This window comes from Monodon monoceros, unplaced genomic scaffold (genome assembly GCF_005190385.1).
Source record: "Monodon monoceros isolate NGI ecotype Baffin Bay Population unplaced genomic scaffold, NGI_Narwhal_1 Super_Scaffold_3, whole genome shotgun sequence".
Classification (NCBI taxonomy): Eukaryota; Metazoa; Chordata; class Mammalia; order Artiodactyla; family Monodontidae; genus Monodon; species Monodon monoceros.
Window position 1 is genome coordinate 58,410,799 of NW_021703780.1, and position 18,280 is coordinate 58,429,078.

Sequence of the window (18,280 nt, forward strand, 5' to 3'; positions counted from 1 at the left end):
TCTTCGTTGCTGCGTCTGGGCTTTCTGTAGTTGCAGCGAGCGGGGGCTACTCTTGGTTGTGGTGTGCGGGCTTCTCATTGCAGTGGCTTTTCTTGTTGTGGAGCACAGGCTCTAGGTGTGTGGGCTTAGGTAGTTGCAGTATGCGGGCTCAGTAGGTGCAGCACGCGGACCCTAGAGCATGCGGGCTTCAGTACTTGTGGCTCGCGGGCTCTAGGGCGCAGGCTCAGTAGTTGCAGCACACGGGCTTAGTTGCTCTGCGACATGTGGGATCTTCCCGGACCAGGGCTCGAATCCGTGTCCCCCGCATTGACAGGCGGATTCTTAACCACTGCGCAACCACGAAAGCCTTCTGACCTCATCTCTTGAAAGCCGTATGTATCATTATCTGAGAGCTTTCATACAAAAGAAGTTTGGTTTTATAGTTGAGAAGAAAACTTAAGACTTACTGATGACTGTGCCTAAAGTGCAGAGGCTCTGAGAATTCCTAAGAATCCTTCTGGTTAGCCCTTTGCCTTCAAGGATATCCACAGCTACATCATATTTGTAGATAATAACAGAATCACTAACAGTGTTAGCCTTCTACTGATGGTAGAACGATAGTTAAGAATCCATATGCCTTAAAAACCTCCAGAAGTTTTTGCCCCCTCTGCTGTATCTAAGGAGTGAGAACTGGCCTTTCCAGCCAGAGAGGTAGAGCCTAGTGAATTCAGGCTCAGTCTGAAGTCAGTGCCCAGAGGCCCGCAGGGCCAAGTGAAAGCAGGAAGGGAGGTGTGGAGGCCAGGTGATGCAGGCTGCTCAGAGGTGAGCTGAGCGAGGTTGGCAGGGAGTGACCCCTGTGGAGTTGACCACGAGGGTGACATGGTGCCACTCCTGCCCACTCTGTGCGGAGATGATGTAACTCAGATCCGTGAGTCATAGTGACAGTGGATGTCTAGTTTGCTTTCAACTCCACTGAATCCCCAAGAAATTAATATCCTGGGCATTTACTATAAACCAGGATTTAGTGCGGGTTCCAAAAGTCTTAGCCAAGTGTTGAGAGTAACCGGCCTCAGTGTGCCCTTGTAACGTCTTCTGTCTCTCAACTGCATGTTCCTAAGTTGCAGGGTCTCTGCTCTTCCTCAGGTTCTAGACCTCCCCAGGTTCCTTCCCAGGTCCGTTCCCGTCTCTTTCCTAAAATCTTCTTTCATCATCTCAGTTCTCCAAGGTCTCATTCCCTGGGATACTTAGAGTAGGGCTTGCCTTGATAGGCACGCCGTGCTGCCCCTTAGCCTGTTCTGACTGTCTGCCCTGCCCACCCACTGGATGGGAAGCTCCCCAATGGCAGGTATCTCGGGGCAGGTTTGGGGCACTTCATCAGGATCTAGGGCAGGCCTGGCATATGCTGGTCTTCAGTACAGATTGTTGAAGGAGTGACATTCATTTGTGTGCAGAGGAGATTTTTCATTTTTTACCTTCTTCAAAATTATATACTCTATTTTCTGTAATACAGCAGGGTATCAGTTGGGCAGACTACTCAAAATGATGAATAATCAACAAATTGTTCATATAGTACTTTGTAAAGAGTTTTGTGTATGTCTGTGCAAGTGTATGTGTTTGTATGTTTTTAAATTTATGCAATTTCACACTAAGACCTTTTTTCTTTTTTAGTGTGGGGTCTTAGCTACCATCCATTTATTCTGTCCAAGTGAGTTTTGTTTTCTATGTTATAAAACCCTGTGATTCAGCAGACAGCAATTCATAAACATACTCTTTTTCTCCCTCCCTTCCAAAATTTATGCGGTGAAGTTGGCATTGATGGTAACTCAGCTGGATTCTGCTATTTGGGGTTCTTCTGGGGGGCTGAAGAAAGGCAGGATTCTGAGGACTTTTTTCCTCACATTATATCACAGCTTTATATTGTTCTTGGGTTTGATCAGTGAGCATTCTGTGGAGGGGTAGATGGGGGGATGCCAATCTAGTGCTAAAACTTATATTTAAGTGATCTTTGCCACAACCCACAGATAAATATTTGAGACTGTGCAGAACAGTTTCATTTAACTATAGTCACAAAGCTTAGAAATTGTTATATAATTTGACATTGTTTAACCTCTCATTCAGAGATTCATTTGGGAAAGACACAGCATCGGGTATAGCATCAAAGGATGTTAGGGAAGAAAAGGACCTTAGCTTGAGTCTCCAAGTAGATCGTTTCTCTCTGGGCATCCATTTCTGCAGCCATAAAAGACCCCTGCTGCTTGCTTCCAGTGGAGCTCGCAGCCCTGCACCTGGATAAGACAGCTGATGCAAAATGATGCATCTGGGTGCTCTGCCCCTCTGAGTTGCTGTAGGGGAAAGTCTGCCTGTCATCTGTATGGCTTTAGACAACGTGTTTCCAGCTGCCGGAGGTTTTGCCTCTTTCTCTGCCCTTGTTGGATCTGGTGACAATGAGTTGGACGATGTGGCCTAGAGTCATTGCTCTCGGCCTCTCTCTCTGGTGGAGTGCAGATCCCTGGTGGGAGCAGAACGCACACGTTTTGTTGAACTTCAGAGCACAGAGACGTGCAACGTTTCAGAACTGGAGCTACGTGAATTATTTCTTCTGCTTCCTCAACAGGTTTTGGTTGGTTGATTGGTTTGCTTAACCTGCTACTTGTGCCCTGAGAGATGAGATTCTAAGTTTAGCCAGTAAGACTGGCGAATGATAAAGTCCAGTCCTCTGGGAGTGGGCTGTTTATGCCTGTGAAGCTCAGGGGCATCGCCTAAGGATCAACTCCCCTTCTCTGTTCACCCCATGCCAACACAAGCTCATGACAGCCGTCACCATTCATTATCATGCACCCCAACAGGAGGAAGGATTCCCGGCCAGCCACTGAGCCCGAGGGGACCAGGCATCTAGTCATTTGCAGCTCATCAAAATTCACATGCAGGCCCCCACTCACTGCAACTAGAGAAAGCCCGCGCGCAGCAAGGAAGACCCAAGGCAGCCAAAGAATAAATAAATGTAAAGTAAAGAAAAAAAAAATTCACACGCAGGAGGGGCTGTGACACCATCACTCTACTCGCAGGTGAGAGTGTGGTAGCAAGAAAGCAACCCAAAAGGAGGGCTCCACGAATCCAGAAACAGCTGGAAGTGCCCAGAGTTAAAGAGAACAGTTAAAGTGCCCAGACTTAAAAAGCACTTCCTCTTGCTTTTCTGCTCCCTGTCTGTTGAGAATGGCAGGGGTCCCCTGGGGGCTGACAGTAGACAGTGGTGCCGTGCAGGAGCAAGAGCTCTGTCTCTGTGCACCTCCCTCTGAAACACTGGTCAGCATTTCTTTGGAGGCACCCAGTGGCTGGACGTGTGCTAGGTCTGTGCCTCGCTTTTCGTTCCAGATGGAGGTGAACAGCTGCCTTGGATGCAGAGACCTCTTGATTTAGCACCTGCCGACGAGGGGTTATTCCCTGAGCTCAGCCCTAGTGGGCTGACTTTTCCTCTTGGGGAAAATCCTTCTGACCCTCTTTTCTTCCTTCCCATCCTTTCTCCCGCCGTACTCTGTCTCCCTTCCATCCTTCCTCCCTCCCCTTATTCTTAGCACTCGTTCTGATTTCTGGTTTTCTCTCAGACCTGCATGAGGAAAATTTAATGATGCCAACTTGACATCTAAGCTCTTCAAGCTGAAGTTCATTTATTGAAATACAGGAGTTAAAAATATGAAAACACCATAGCTTTCCCTTTTCCCTCCTCCTCACTTGCTCATTTCTGAGCTCAAGGGACTTTTCATGAACTGGTGGGACTGTTGGTTTCATGCAGAAACAGTGCCGCGACCAAATGGGCACTCCATAGATGAGTCTTTGATGCCTAACCTATAGCCAAGGCTGCCAAGGGTGTTTGTCCCAGAATAGATATTAAAGGGGAGGGTCAACTGATGTCTCAAGGCTCTTAGGCATACTGCCTGGTTTGGCATAAGAAATTAATTTAAACTGTCATTTCCCTTTTCAACTTCAGAAATGGACATGGCAAGTATATGGTCACTTTCTCCCATGGTCAAGTTGGTCAGTCTCCTGACTCTTCTCGTTTGCCCAGCCCATGCCCTGCAGGTTTATTGATCCTTTTTCTCAAACCTTTTCCCAGCAAAATACACCTTGATCCCCCCTGTGGTTGTCCAGCATGAACCACATTAACATTGACCAGTTTATGCTTATATCTAGGGAATCTTCCAATTCCATTTAATTTTTTAAATGCTAGTAAGAACACAAAATATCATCTAGGAAATGAAAAATTCCTGAGATGATTTTATCACATTGCAGCCAGTTTGTTTTCCAAGATGTTATAGTTTTTATCGTCGTGTGGCCAAAAATGAGCTTATCGAACGTTCCAACAAATACAACTGTTATTATCTAAGTAGAGTCTAAGAAAAGGAAAACTGCCCTCCATTATGGAGATTGAGAACAAAAGTGTGATCATGCATAAAATACCAAGTGCAGCAAATTTTAGGGAGAGTGACAGAGATCTGGGCTGCCTTAGATGCTGCTGATTTTTAAACATCACATATATGTGTTTGCAGTTCCCCTGATGTCTGATTTGTTACCTGCTCAGAATAATTTATTGGGAAAAGGTGCTCCTTGTTTAACATTTCTATGAGATGGCTAGGCTCTCCTATCACCTGTTTAGAGATAACCCTCTGCAACAAAAACTGGTTGAAAATATCCTGTCAGCTCCAGAAAGTATGTGCTTCCCAGGCATGGGGGTCAGTAGGCATTATGTTGAGGTTTTCCCATTTCCCCAACGGTATCTCACCTACCTGTTCAGGGATAAGAGCCGACCTACCAAAAAGATGCTAAGGACAAATGAGTCTGCAGCCCTGGGGAGCAGTACTTAAAGCACTACTCCAGTGTGCACAAAATTTGTATCCATCTTTAAAGTTACCTCCTTGACTCTGCATACCTCGATATGATCGTTATTTACTTTTTTTTATTGACGTATAGCTGATTTACAGTGTTTTGTTAATTTCTGCTGTACAGCAAAGTGATTCAGTTATACATGTATATACATTCTTTTCCATATTCTTTTCCATTATGGTTTATCACAGGATATTGAATATAGTTCCCTGTGCTTTACAGTAGGACCTAGTTTATCCATTCTGTATATAATAGTTTGCTCCTGCTAATTCCCAACTCCCAATCCATCCCTCCCCCACCCCCCTACTCCACCTTGGCAACCACAAGTCTGCCTCTATATCTGTGATTCTCTTTGTTTCGTAGATAGGTTCATTTGTGTCATATATGAGGTTCTGCATATAAGTGACATCATATGGTGTTTGTCTTTCTCTTTCTGACTTACTTCACTTAGTATGATCATCTCTAGTTGCATCCATGTTGCTGCAGATGGCATTATTCATTCTTTTTTATGGCTGAGTAGTATTTCATTGTGTATATGTACCACATCTTCTTTATCCATTCCCTGATGTGAATTTTAGAATCGTGAGGGCAAAGTGAGGCAATGGAAAAGGAAGATGCACTTCTGAGTTGAAGTCCTGGCCCTATTCCTTATGCTCGCTTCTCAGGGCTTTGATTTCTTTATTTTTAAGGTCAAATGATTGACATAGAAAGTCCTCTCCAGTTCTTCCAAAGTCTGGTAGTGTGATTCTTGCTTTGCTCCTGGCTTGCCAGCTGTTTGGGGGCAGGCCAAGGAGCTCTTATGTTTTTTTCAGCCCACTTTTTTTTCACTTACTGCACCATTTCTTTGTGTGCCTTGCAACCCTAGGTTTAAGTAAACTTCCAGTCGTTTCCCGGTAATATCTCTTTCCTGCAGGTTTTACTGGTTCTGCTTTGGGACAGGAACCATGAGTACCAACACCTGGGGAACTCCCACTGCAAAAACTACCAACTCCCACAGTCAGGATAGCTGTAATTGAAAGCTGTCTTGTGCTAATTCTGTGTACTGATCTTTTCATTCATTTTTGCCTTCTGTAATATTTTCTTTCTTTAGAATAGGACACTTCCTTATATTTTTGAGCAGTTATCTTTAACGGAGGGTCCCATTAAAACTGTCATCGTCCTTCAGAATTTTAGAGTGTACATTTTCCATGCTGATTCAAGTGCTTCATGAGTACTTGACAAATATGTAGCAGGTGAGAGATTTTATGTGTTTCATTTTAAGTCAAAATATCTGAATGTATCACTTATTGCAAACATTATTCAGATGTAAATAGATACTGATTGAAAACGTTTTGAGAAAGGTCTTTTTTTTATCCTTCTGTAGTTTTTTCTCACACCCTTGAATAGCAAACTTTAGGCGCTCCATAAATATTTACTGATTGCTTCATTGAAGGCAGTTTCTAGTTGCTGACAGGTTCATTTCTCGGAGGAGCATCCCACAAGCTGTATATCCCTTCCCGAGCTGTGTTCGTGTAAGCGACATCGAGCGTTTCCTTATTTTACCAGAGGCCACTGCATACTGGGCACTGCACCTAGGCTCTGGAGACCCGGCTAAAAGTCCTGATTTTTCCCTCAAGGGGCTCGGCACTGGCCGAGGAATCGATGAACAACAGTTAAGGGATGTGGTAGGTGCTGTGACGAAGGCAAGCACGGGAAGGTGATGGAAACGCCGTCCAACGTGAGAAGGGCAGCCTTCGTGCCTGCCCGCACCCCAGCTTCAGCAAACAACATCTGGCCTGAATTTTTAAGAAGGAATATGAGTTTGCCAAGCCTTTAATGTTTTTTTTTTATTGTTGTTCTTTTCCTTTTCTTTTTTTTTTTTTTTAATTCGGGTATAGCTGCTTTACAATGTTGTGTTAGTTGCTACTGTACAGTGAAGTAGAGCTCCCTGTGCTATACAGCAGGATCTCATTAGTTATTTTATACATATTAGTGTATATATGTTAATCCCAATCTCCTGATTCATCCCCCCCCCCCCGCTCCTTGGTGTCCATACGTTTGATCTCTACATCTCTGTCTCTGTTTCTGCCTTGCAAACTGGTTCATCTGTACCATTTTTCTAGATTCCACAGATAATATACAATATTTGTATATTATATACAAATAATATATATAATAATATATTATTATATATAATAATATATACAATATATAATATACATATATATACATATATATACATATATATGTATATACATATATGTAATATAATATACAATATATATAATAATATACAATATTTGTTTCTGACATACTTCACTCTGTATGACTGTCTCTTATGTACAAATATATATAATAATATATATATATATAATAATATACAATATATATAATAATATACAATAATATACAATATTTGTTTCTCTCTTTCTGACATACTTCACTCTGTATGACTGTCTCTAGGTCCATCCACATCTCTACAAATGACCCAGTTTTGTTACTTTTGTTGTTGTTCTTACTTTGCACGTTGGCAGGGATGCTAAGAGAAGGCAGGAGGGGTTTTGTGTCTGGGATGCACACTTGTATTTTCTCTTTCTCATCTGTCCCTGCTATTTCAGTCCTGTATTTAGCTCAGAGAGCGTGTTGTGGGCCAGAGTGGCCTGTCTTTCAACACTCCAGGCAGACACATGAAAGGGGTACAATCCATCCCTGGGGACACTGGTCCTGGCAGCTTCCCTTCGGCTCCACGGCCAGGGTTCTCCCTCCTGAATAGTGTTGGCTCGGGCCTACTGCGCCTGCCTTGAGGCCTAGGGCCCCGCTGGGAGCCCAGAGGACGGAAGCTTCCTGCTAGAAGCCTAAATAATGTGAAAGGGCACGGCTGGGGAAGCCAAGTGACACAATTAACCTGCCGGAAGGGCATCCACAGTGCACTGCCTTGGGTGTTGCACAGGACTGGGATTCTAGAGCCGAGCTGGCACACTGATTGACAGATGGTACCAGCCGAGCCAGACTCCCTTCTGTGCCAGCTGGAATGTATTGCTGATAATAACTTGTGTTTGCTGCCAGAGGGGCTCTACCATGTTTGTCAGTCAAATTTAAAAACAATTTGAAACTCTTTTCTCTTGTGTGTTTAACCAGAAGGATGGAGGGAGATCTAAATAAAAGAAAGGACTTAATTTTATACCTCTAGGCCCTTAGGGTGAGAGCATCTTACGTTTTTGGCTACAGATTGGGGAAGAACATTTCCAGGCCCTTGGAGTCTCCTCAGAGCCTGCTCAGCCCCACAAAACCCCGACCACAGGGCAGAGGAGCTGGTTAACTGCTTCACAGCTGGTAGAGCAAAGGCCCAGTAGCGGTTACCCCAGCACCAATTTCCTCATACCCCAAACAGTCCCACTTTGGACCCCTACATCCTGGCCTTTCTTCCCAGGAAATCCCATATATATATTTATGAGTGAATTCATTTTAAATCACTCTGCCCTTGCCGTTTAATCCAGTTTGTTTCCTTCCCTGTTTCTCACCCCCAGGGGTCAGTATTTGTCTCGATAAGTCTTGAGACTATTTCGAACTCATAATGCAATGCTCCTCTGGGACTGAAAGCCTTGGAGCTCCAGTGCCCTTGCTCTGTCATCTCCTGGTTCTTGTGGCTTCTCCCCCTTTCAGGCCTTGGAATCCCACTGGGACTTTGGACACAAACTGGACTGTGGGAAACAGTGGCCTCCCTCCACCCTGGATCTACTGTAGACTCTGACACACTCACTCCCCAGGCTCGCGGCCCCCGATGTCAGCCCTGAGAGTGGAGCCTAATCTCTGCCACTTTAGAAAGAGGAAGCTGGTTAGCAGTCAGAACGGTGAGGCCGGAGGTAGAGGTACCTTTAGGAGACGGTGGTGGCCCTGGCCAAAGAGGGCAGTGGCAGTGGGGTTGGAGAGCAGACGACAGATTCAGGAGGGGCTCGGGGAGAACCAGGGGACTGTCGTGGCTGTTTGGATGTGGGAGATGAGAATAGAGACAGTAGTCCCGGGTGATTCCAAGATTTATGACTGGGTAGCTGGGCAGATTGGAGGGTCGTTCATTGAATTGGAAAATGGAAAAGGAGAAAGTGTGAGGGGAAAGGAGCTGAGTTCAGTTTAGATCCCACTGAGTTTGAGCTGCCTGTGGGACAGCCTTGTGAAAAATCAATAACATGAAAGTGTCCTCTTCGGCACGCATGTACTCACGTGGTTTGGGTGCCCTGAAGGCTCGATTCTGCAGGCTCCAGATCTCTAGCGTTCTGGGCACGCAGGAGAACGTATGAAAAGGAGAGTGGGTGGACACCCCACTACGTCCTGGGGCAGCACATCTGTACCAAGTGCAAGTACATGTGCAGTACAGGGGCAGCTTGCAGAACAACGTAAGTGTTTCCCCCTGAAAGGTAATGTGAATGTGTGTTGAATGGGATATGCTGTGTGTTTATTTCTAAGAGATCGTGGATGTCACGTGTGCATCACTTGTGTGTGCTTCTGCTTTTCGGTCTCTCGGTGCTCTCTCTGACCTTGTAGGATCGGTTCTTGTCTTCTAACGTGTTGTCTTTTGAATCCCGACCCACACCAAGGGCGGAAGAGAGTTGCCACAGTTCACTGTTATTTTTGATCGTTAAAGGTGTCTCCTACCCGGACTGTTCAGACCCCAGCCCCACTTTTTCATCTGGACATCTGGAGTCTTCTAGTGCCGTTTCCATCGTCAGATATTAGCATCAAGTATAACGCTCCGTTTACAGTGAAAGCACTTTGGGAAGGCTGATCGTTTTTTAGCGGTGTTTCCTTGCTGTGCCCTTGGTGTTGCAGAGCTGTCCTCTTCAAGCACTGAAGCAATTAGTTTCGAGAAGGCTGATTCTTCAGGGTCCAGTGCTCTCCTGCCTTTCATTTGCTGAAGCTGTACATTTTAATGAAGTTGTTTCATCTATGTTGCCAAACACTAGAATTTTGTGGCTTCCATTCTAATTATCTCTACTGGCAAATGCTATGTTTTATTAGAACTCTCAAGTGCCCTGTTTGTTAAATGTCCGTACACTGTGGCGTTGGGCACACAAATTAGGTCAGCCTTGCTTATTGGGCTATGGATGAAGGAGTTAAAGATTTTTGTCATAATCTTAAAGTGCAGTAGGATCGCCTTGGGTGTCTTTGTAGGATAGCAGTGATGGCTTCTCCTGTGAGCTCAGCTTTCTTTCTCACCCATCAAGCCTACACTGACACTGAGCGTCTCAATCATGTGGCTGTTGACTGTGGGGCCAGTACGTAATTTCATCCTTGGGGGTAGTATGCCCATTCTTCCCTTTCCTTAGTTGGCTAATACCCACATCTTGCTTCCCGGGTTGCATGTCTTACAGCAAATGATCTGTATTAAGGGCTCTTGTGAAGCCAGGAGTTCCCAGTGGTGGTGACACAGGGCTGGTCACATTGTAGCCGAAGACGGAGGGCAACATTACAGTAGTGGCCCCAAATCAATATGTCTGTGCCTCTTTCCACCCCTGCCTCTGGATTCTTTTAAGTACGTGGGTCCTCAGGTCATGTTGGCTAACCTGGGGTGTACTGACTGGTGACCCTGACACCCCACCCTCCGCTCTCCTGCTCCATTAATGTGGTCAGCGGGCAACGTCGCTTGGTGATTAGGGACCCCTGCCATCCTACAGACTGGACCCCAGCTTCACAGTCGAGGAGCTGGGTGATCCTTGGCAAGTGACACTTCATCTCGCTAACCTCAATGTCCTTATCTGTAAAGAGGGGAGAACTGTAATGACTTCAGGATTTTGGTGAGGATTAAACGATATAGAATGCTTGGGGTAGAGGCCATGGCACATAGTACCTTATCAGTATATTGTCAGTGCTGCCTTGTCCGGGCTCGGGCCCACATGGCTGCTCTGCCTCAATCAGCACAGAAGGTGCTGGTGCCTGGGCCCCAGACCCTGTGCCAGAGACCCTGTTGCAGGTCATTAAAAGCTTCCTTCTCTCCTCACACCACTTTTCTTCCACGTGTTGGGGTGCCAGTGGTGTGGACCCCTTTCTTTATTAGTGAGCCATGGGGATTAAAAAAAAAAAAAAAGACACCAGGATTTTACCTAGGCTTCTGTTACAGTCCTTTCACCCTGGGGCTCAGGTAGACTTTTTAGGGAGAGGGGTTGTCTTAGAGGAACATCTAATGAAGACACAGCCTTTAATCAGCATCTTCCCTTCCCTCCAGCTCTGACCCAAGGTCTTTGAATCAAACTTGTGGTTCCCTTTCCTCTTTACATCAGTCTTCCGGGGGCCCAGGAAGAACCCTCGTCCCACATGTTTACCCTGGTGGTTTCTCCCTTCGTATAATTCCCTACTCTGACTTTGAAAGCAAATACGATGTTTTTCAAAGCATAATTTATCCCCTGTGGGCTATGAACATGGTTGTGAACAGCAAGAACAAATCTTAATAAAGTTGCTAAGAGAAATGAAATAACTCAGTTTGATAGAAAATAATAGAAGTATGCTTAATTCACATGTATACCTTCTCAACTATTCTTCGCCTGTCTTTAGCATTCTTTCTGGGCGCAGTTATGATCTAGGCCACAGCAATAACTGTCATAGGTTCCCCCTAGAGAACCATGTTGTCATCTTGAGCAGGAACAGTGACTCTGTTCCATGGTCTTCCTCCCTCATACTAGGTAGGAAACATTTATGCCTACAAGAAGGAAGAGGACGTAAGTACAATTTTATAATATAATTTTAATAATGCCCCTACTTTATTTAGAACAAAGTTCAGTCTATGAATGGTCTGAAAATCAACAACAAAGAAACTAAAACACAACAGTGCTCTGAATAATGGCTGGAATAGAAAAGGAATCATGCCTCCCAGTCTGGTTGTGGGATTATTGGTCTCTATTCTCTGCATCAACTATGGTGCCCTGAGTGTTTCCAGTGATAAGGTTAGTGGGGGCTTTTGATAGAGTGTACCTTTATGCCCCTCTGCGGATTGAGCAGTGGGGCTTCCTTCTGCAGTGATTCTGGAAACCCCAGGCCAGGAGTCTCAGGACCTGGTTGGCTGGGGTACGGTCCTGGGTTCTTAGTGTTCAGGAGTAACGGAGGTTTGGAAACTTGGCTTTTGTACTTAAGGGAAATGCCTACATCAACAGGTGGCTGTCGCTCCGTAAGCACAAGGAGAAACCAAAGTATTGGCTTTGCAATGAGCCCGAAATACTGCCAAGAGCACAGAAAAGGTGCTTTTAATCCTAAAAACATGTATATGGAAGGAACAATGGATTTATCTCCAGTAAAACTGACCTATATTTGCCGACAGACTGGCCTTTGAACCAGGAGTGGTATGTGTTATTTTACCAAATGGGACCAAAAGAAGAGATTTGTTAGTGTCTTTATTCTTCACAAGAACAGGTTTCCTATGTATCGTTAGTTACTTTATCATGAGTAACATGTCACGTCATCTTCGTGCTTATTAATCACCCTTTCCTTCCAACCAACTGTACGAATAATTAGATGAAATTGGTGGCAGCCCGTTGCTTCCACATTAATATTCTTAAGCTGGTGTCAGTGAATTTTATATGGTTGAGGCTGTTCAGTTTGGCTTCTCCGTATCTATCGATTGCCCTTTTTGAGCGGAATGAAGGTGTTTTTATTAAGCTTGGATGCCAATGAGAGTTATTTTACGGTGACCACAATGCAAGGCACTGTCAGCATGTCGGGGAATGGCAGGCGTGGCGCTGGACGGGCTCGGCTGTCCCCCGGGCCCGGCTGCCAGCCCCGCAGCTAGTAAGTCTTCTGTTTAGGCTCGTCTGATGTCTTTCCCTCACTTATACGTTCAATGACCTTGTGTGTATCTCTCTGTAAAGGTAGAACAGAGAAACTCACAGCTTAATAGCATCAAACATTAACATCCACTCTTAAGCCTGTGTTTCTAAAGAATATAAATTTTCAGCCAGTGGTATTTGGAAAGCAGACCTTTTTGGCTTGTATTAAAGATATAGATGGTAAGACTCATGAAATCAAGTGGCTCCTGTTGGTGGGATGTACACGTCTGTTAACTGCAGTTTCAGAGCCTGTTGCCGTGTTGGTATTTTGGTGCGCTTTGGAAGCCATGTGTTCATCAGGGGAGTCCCGGTGTCTCTGCTGCACGTCCTCACTCTGAGACCTGGGCTACTGGAGCCTTTACCGTCTAGACCATCACTGGTCTTAAGGGCAGAGGAAAGACAGGACGGCGAAGCCCTCTCTGACCCTTAAAGCGTCTGCCCAGTTGAGTCTATTGGCCAAAGTAAGTCCAGTTATGGGCATCTCGAATTATGAGGGGGCAGGGAAGTGCCATCCTCCTGCATATGTAGGAGGGGGAAGTGGGAAATCGTGTACATTTGTAATGACTAACTCGAAGTCACAAATGTAGATTCTTGAGTAAAACGGAAAGCTGGTTCCTTGAAAAGACCAATAAAACAGGCAAGGCTTTGGTGAGTCTGACCAATAAGAAAGCGGGAGGAGACAGGTAAAAGGTGATGTCAGTCGGTTCAGAGAAGACAGGTGACTGCTGTGTATGATTCTATTACAATACGTTTGGAAACTTGGACATTATAGGTGATTTTCTTGGAAAATGGAAAGAAAATTGGGTCAGTGTGTACATTCCTGAGCATAAGACGTTTTTCAAAAAAATATTTAAAGATCTACCGGTAAAAATACACTGAGCCCAGTTGCTTTTATTAGTGAGTTCTACCACATCACCCAGAAATAGACGTACAATAAGTATTTGTGGAATAAAATGGATGGACAAGGCTAGCGTGAGACTGATACTAAAATCAGATGAGGATGTCACCCACAGGCCAATAACATTGAAGAACATTGATTCAACTACCCTAAAACAAACGAGCTAACAGAGCCTGGCAGCATAAAGAGTAAATCCAAACCTGCTCAGGCGCTGCCTTCCGAAGGAGGTATGCCTTACGTGCCTTGTTTAAAACTGCAGCCTTCCCCCGCGGCACTCCCAAACCACTTTACCCTGTTCTGTTTTCTCCTGTAGTGTGTATCATCTTTAACATACCATGGAATTATTTACTATGTTGTCTTCCCCCTCTGCTTCAAGGTAAACTCCACAGGGCAACCGCAAGGGCAGGGCTGGCTGTTTCTTAAAAAAAATTAGTGAAAAAAAATTTTTTTTGGTCTCTTCTATTCACTGACATAAGCCAAGTGCCTAGAACAGTGGGCACTTGGTAAATGTGTATTGCAAAAATGAGTTAATTCTAAATGCAATATGGGATCCTGGATTGGATCCCAGAACAGAAAAGGATGTTAGTGGAAAATGTGAAATTTGAATAAAGTCTGTAGTTCCACTGTTACTTTTGTATCAGTGTTAAGTCCCTAGTTTTGTTTCTTATTTTAAAGATTTATTTATTTATTTATTATTTATTTTATTTATTTTTGGCTGCGTCAAGTCTTAGTTGCAGCACACGGGATCTTCGTTGAGGCATGCGGGCTCTTTTGTTGTGGTGCGCGGGCTTCTCTCTAGTTGTGGCATGCGGGTTTTCTCTCCCTAGTTGCGGCACGCAGGTTCCAGAGCGTGCAGGCTCGGTAGTTTTCCAGCACGCAGGGTCTCTACTTGAGGCGCGTGAGCTCAGCAGTTGTGGATCATGGGATTAGTTGCCCCGCGGCATGTGGGACCTTAGTTCCCTGACCAGGGATTGAACCTGTGTCCCCTGCATTGAAAGGCGGATTCTTTTTTTTTTTTTTTTTTAACGTTTTTATTGGAGTATAATTGCTTTACAATGGTGTGTTAGTTTCTGCTTTATAACAAAGTGAATCAGTTATACATATACATATATCCCCATATCTCTTCCCTCTTGCGTCTCCCTCCCTCCCACCCTTCTAGCTGGTCACAAAGCACCAAGCTGATTTCCCTATGCTATGCGACTACTTCCCACTAGCTATCTATTTCACATTTGGTAGTGTATATATGTCCATGCCACTCTCTCACTTCATCCCAGCTTACCCTTCCCCCTCCCCGTGTCCTCAAGTCCATTCTCTAGTAGGTCCACATGTTTATTCCCGTCTTGCCCCTAGGTTCTTCATGACCTTTTTTTTTTTAAGATTCCATATATATGTGTTAGCATACAGTATTTGTTTTTCTTTTTCTGACTGACTTCGCTCTGTATGACAGACTCTAGGTCCATCCACCTCACTACAAATAACTCACTTTTGTTTCTTTTTATGGCTGCATAATATTCCATTGTATATATGTGCCACATCTTCTTTATCCATTCATCTGTCGATGGGCACTTAGGTTGCTTCCATGTTCTGGCTATTGTAAATAGAGCGGCAGTGAATGTTGTGGTACATGACTCTTTTTGAATTATCGCTTTCTCAGGGTATATACCCAGTAGTGGGATTGCTGGCTCAAATGGTAGTTCTATTTTTAGTTTTTTAAGGAACCTCCATACTGTTCTCCATAGTGGCTGTATCCATTTACATTCCCACCAACAGTGTATGAGGGTTCCCTTTTCTCCACACCTCTCCAGCATTTATTGTTTGTAGATTTTTTGATGATGGCCATTCTGACCGCTGTGAGATGATATCGCATTGTAGTTTTGATTTGCATTTCTCTAATGATTAATGACGTTGCGCATTCTTTCATGTGTTTGTTGGCAATCTGTATATCTTCTTTGGAGAAATGTCTATTTAGGTCTTCTGCCCATTTTTGGATTAGGTTGTTTGTTTTTTTGATATTGAGCTGCATGAGCTGCTTGTAAATTTTGGAGATTAATCCTTTGTCAGTTGCTTCATTTGCAAATATTTTCTACCATTCTGAGGCTTGTCTTTTTGTCTTGTTTATGGTTTCCTTTGCTGTGCAAAAGCTTTGAAGTTTCATTAGGTCCCATTTGTTTATTTTTGTTTTTATTTCCATTTCTCTAGGAGGTGGGTCAGAAAGGATCTTGCTGTGATTTATGTCATAGAGTGTTCTGCCTATGTTTTCCTCTAAGAGTTTGATAGTGTTTGGCCTTACATTTAGGTCTTTAATCCGTTTTGACTTTATTTTTGTGTATGGTGTTAGGGAGTGTTCTAATTTCATTCTTTTTTTTTTTTTTTTTTTTGTGGTACGCGGGCCTGTCACTGCTGTGGCCTCTCCCGTTGCGGAGCACAGGCTCCGGACGCGCAGGCTCAGCGGCCGTGGCTCACGGGCCCAGCCACTCCGCGGCATGTGGGATCTTCCCGGACTGGGGCACGAACCCGTGTCCCCTGCATGGGCAGGCGGACTCTCAACCACTGAGCCACCAGCGAAGCCCTAATTTCATTCTTTTACATGTAGCTGTCCAATTTTCCCAGCACCACTTATTGAAGAGGCTGTCTTTTCTCCATTTTATAGTCTTGCCTCCTTTATCAAAGATGAGGTGACCATATGTGCATGGGTTTATCTCTGGGCTTTCTATCCTGTTCCATTGATCTATATGTCTCTTTTTGTGCCAGTACTATACTGTCTTGATTACCATAGCTTTGTTGTATAGTCTGAATCTGGGAGCCTGATTCTTCCAGCTCCGTTTTTCTTTCTCAAGATTGCTTTGGCTATTCGGGGTCTTTTGTGTTTCCATACAAATTGTGAAATTTTTTGTTCTCGGTCTGTGAAATATGGAAGGCAGATTCTTTACCACTGGACCACCAGGGAAGTCCCATTTCTGAGTTTTGATCAGTGTACCTTGGTTGGGTATGCTGTTAACATAGGGAACATTTGGGTGAAGGGTATATGGAAACTCTCTACACTGTCTTTGCAACTCTTCTGTAAATCTAAAATTATTTCAAAAGAAAATTTTATTAAAACTAAGTCCAAAGAATTCTAAGATCCTTCAGCATTTAAAAAGTAAAATAAAATTTCCACTCAGATGACACCTTCTCAATGAGTCCCACCCTGACAACACCATGTAAAATGATGGACAGCCTCACTGCTGAACTCCCAACCCTCCTTTCCTGCTCTGCTCTTTTCTTTTTCTACCATAGCACTTGTTATCTTCTAACACGTAGTCCAGTTTACTTACTTACTGTGCCTGCTTTTTTTTTTTTTTTTTTTTTTTTTTAGTATTTATTTATTTGGCTGCTCCGGGTCTTACTTGTGGCATGCGGAATCTCTAGTTGGGGCACGCGGGATCTAGTTCCCTGACCAGAGATCGAACCTGGGCCTGCTGCTTTGGGAACACAGAGTCTTAACCACTTGACCACTAGGGAAGTCCCTGTGCCTGTTGTTTGTTGTCTCTTTCCATGAGGACAGGGAACCTTGTTTTGTCCTCTCAGGTGCCTAGAACAGTGCCTAGAACAGATACATAATAGGTCTTCATTAGTTATTTGTTGAGTGACTTAATAAATATGATATAACTTATGTTTAGATAACAGAGCAAACCATGTATTCTGTGTGTGTGTGTGTGTGTGAGAGAGAGAGAGAGAGAAAGGGAGAAAATGAGCAGGAAAGGGTCTGGATGGAGTCTACTAAATTGATACACCCATAACTCTTTAGGATAGGACTCGTTATTAACAGAGTGGCCAAGGGGCGGGGCCAGGGCTAGTGTGGGACAAGCTAGCCGCCTAGAAGCACTCACTTCCAGCAAGTGCTTGCATTGGCACAGTCCTGAGAGAGAGTGCCTCCGTTCTTTCTATACTCTATGCAGCTGGCTTGCCTCCCCTAGTCCTGGAGCTTAAAGACTTTATTTTTATACTATTTGAAATTTTATAGTTTCAATCACAATCAGTGCTAGTTGTTTAATTTTTAAAAAATTCAGAAGAGTAAATAGGAAACAAAACTAAAGCAAGTTATTTTTTAAATTTTATTTTATTTATTTTTGGCTGCGTTGGGTCTTCGTTGCTGTGCGTGGGCTTTCTCTAGTTGTGGCGAGTGGGGGCTACTCTTCATTGAGGTGCACGGGCTTCTCATTTCTGTGGCTTCTCTTGTTGCGGAGCACGGGCTGTAAGCATGGGGGCTTCAGTAGTTGCGGGATGCGGGTTCAGTAGTTGTGGCTCACGGGCTCTAGAGCGCAGGCTCAGTAGTTGTGGTGCACGGACTTAGTTGCTCCGCAGCATGTGGGATCTTCCCGGACCAGGGCTCGAACCCATGTCCCCTGCATTGGCAGGTGGATTCTCAACCACTGCGCCGCCAGGGAAGCCCCAAGTTATTTTTAAGGTCCCTTAAAAGTTACAAAGAAGTTGTCTTTTGTGTCTTTACAATGAGAAATGAAGGCCAAAGTTACTCCCTGCTGTATGATGCAAAGCGTTAGGGAAAGCAGAATTCACTTTTTCAGGTCCCAAGTGTAGTTTATTACACTGAAGCAGTGATGCAGTAAGTCATATCCGACGTAACCAGCAATGTGTAAGACTAAAGAAGGAGAACAGCAGTTTACTCTCCAAACTGCAGAAATATTTCTTTCAGAAGTTTTTCTTCTGTGATCTCAAAATCACTTTCATGTGGTTTCCT

The 18,280-nt window shown here is 44.3% G+C and overlaps 1 protein-coding gene across 9 annotated transcripts in view; it reads left to right on the forward strand.

Annotated features, from left to right (window-relative positions):
- The window catches only part of ULK4 (unc-51 like kinase 4), a 512,654-nt gene that overhangs the window by 256,517 nt on the left and 237,857 nt on the right, over positions 1-18,280 (forward strand). The window lies entirely within an intron of this gene.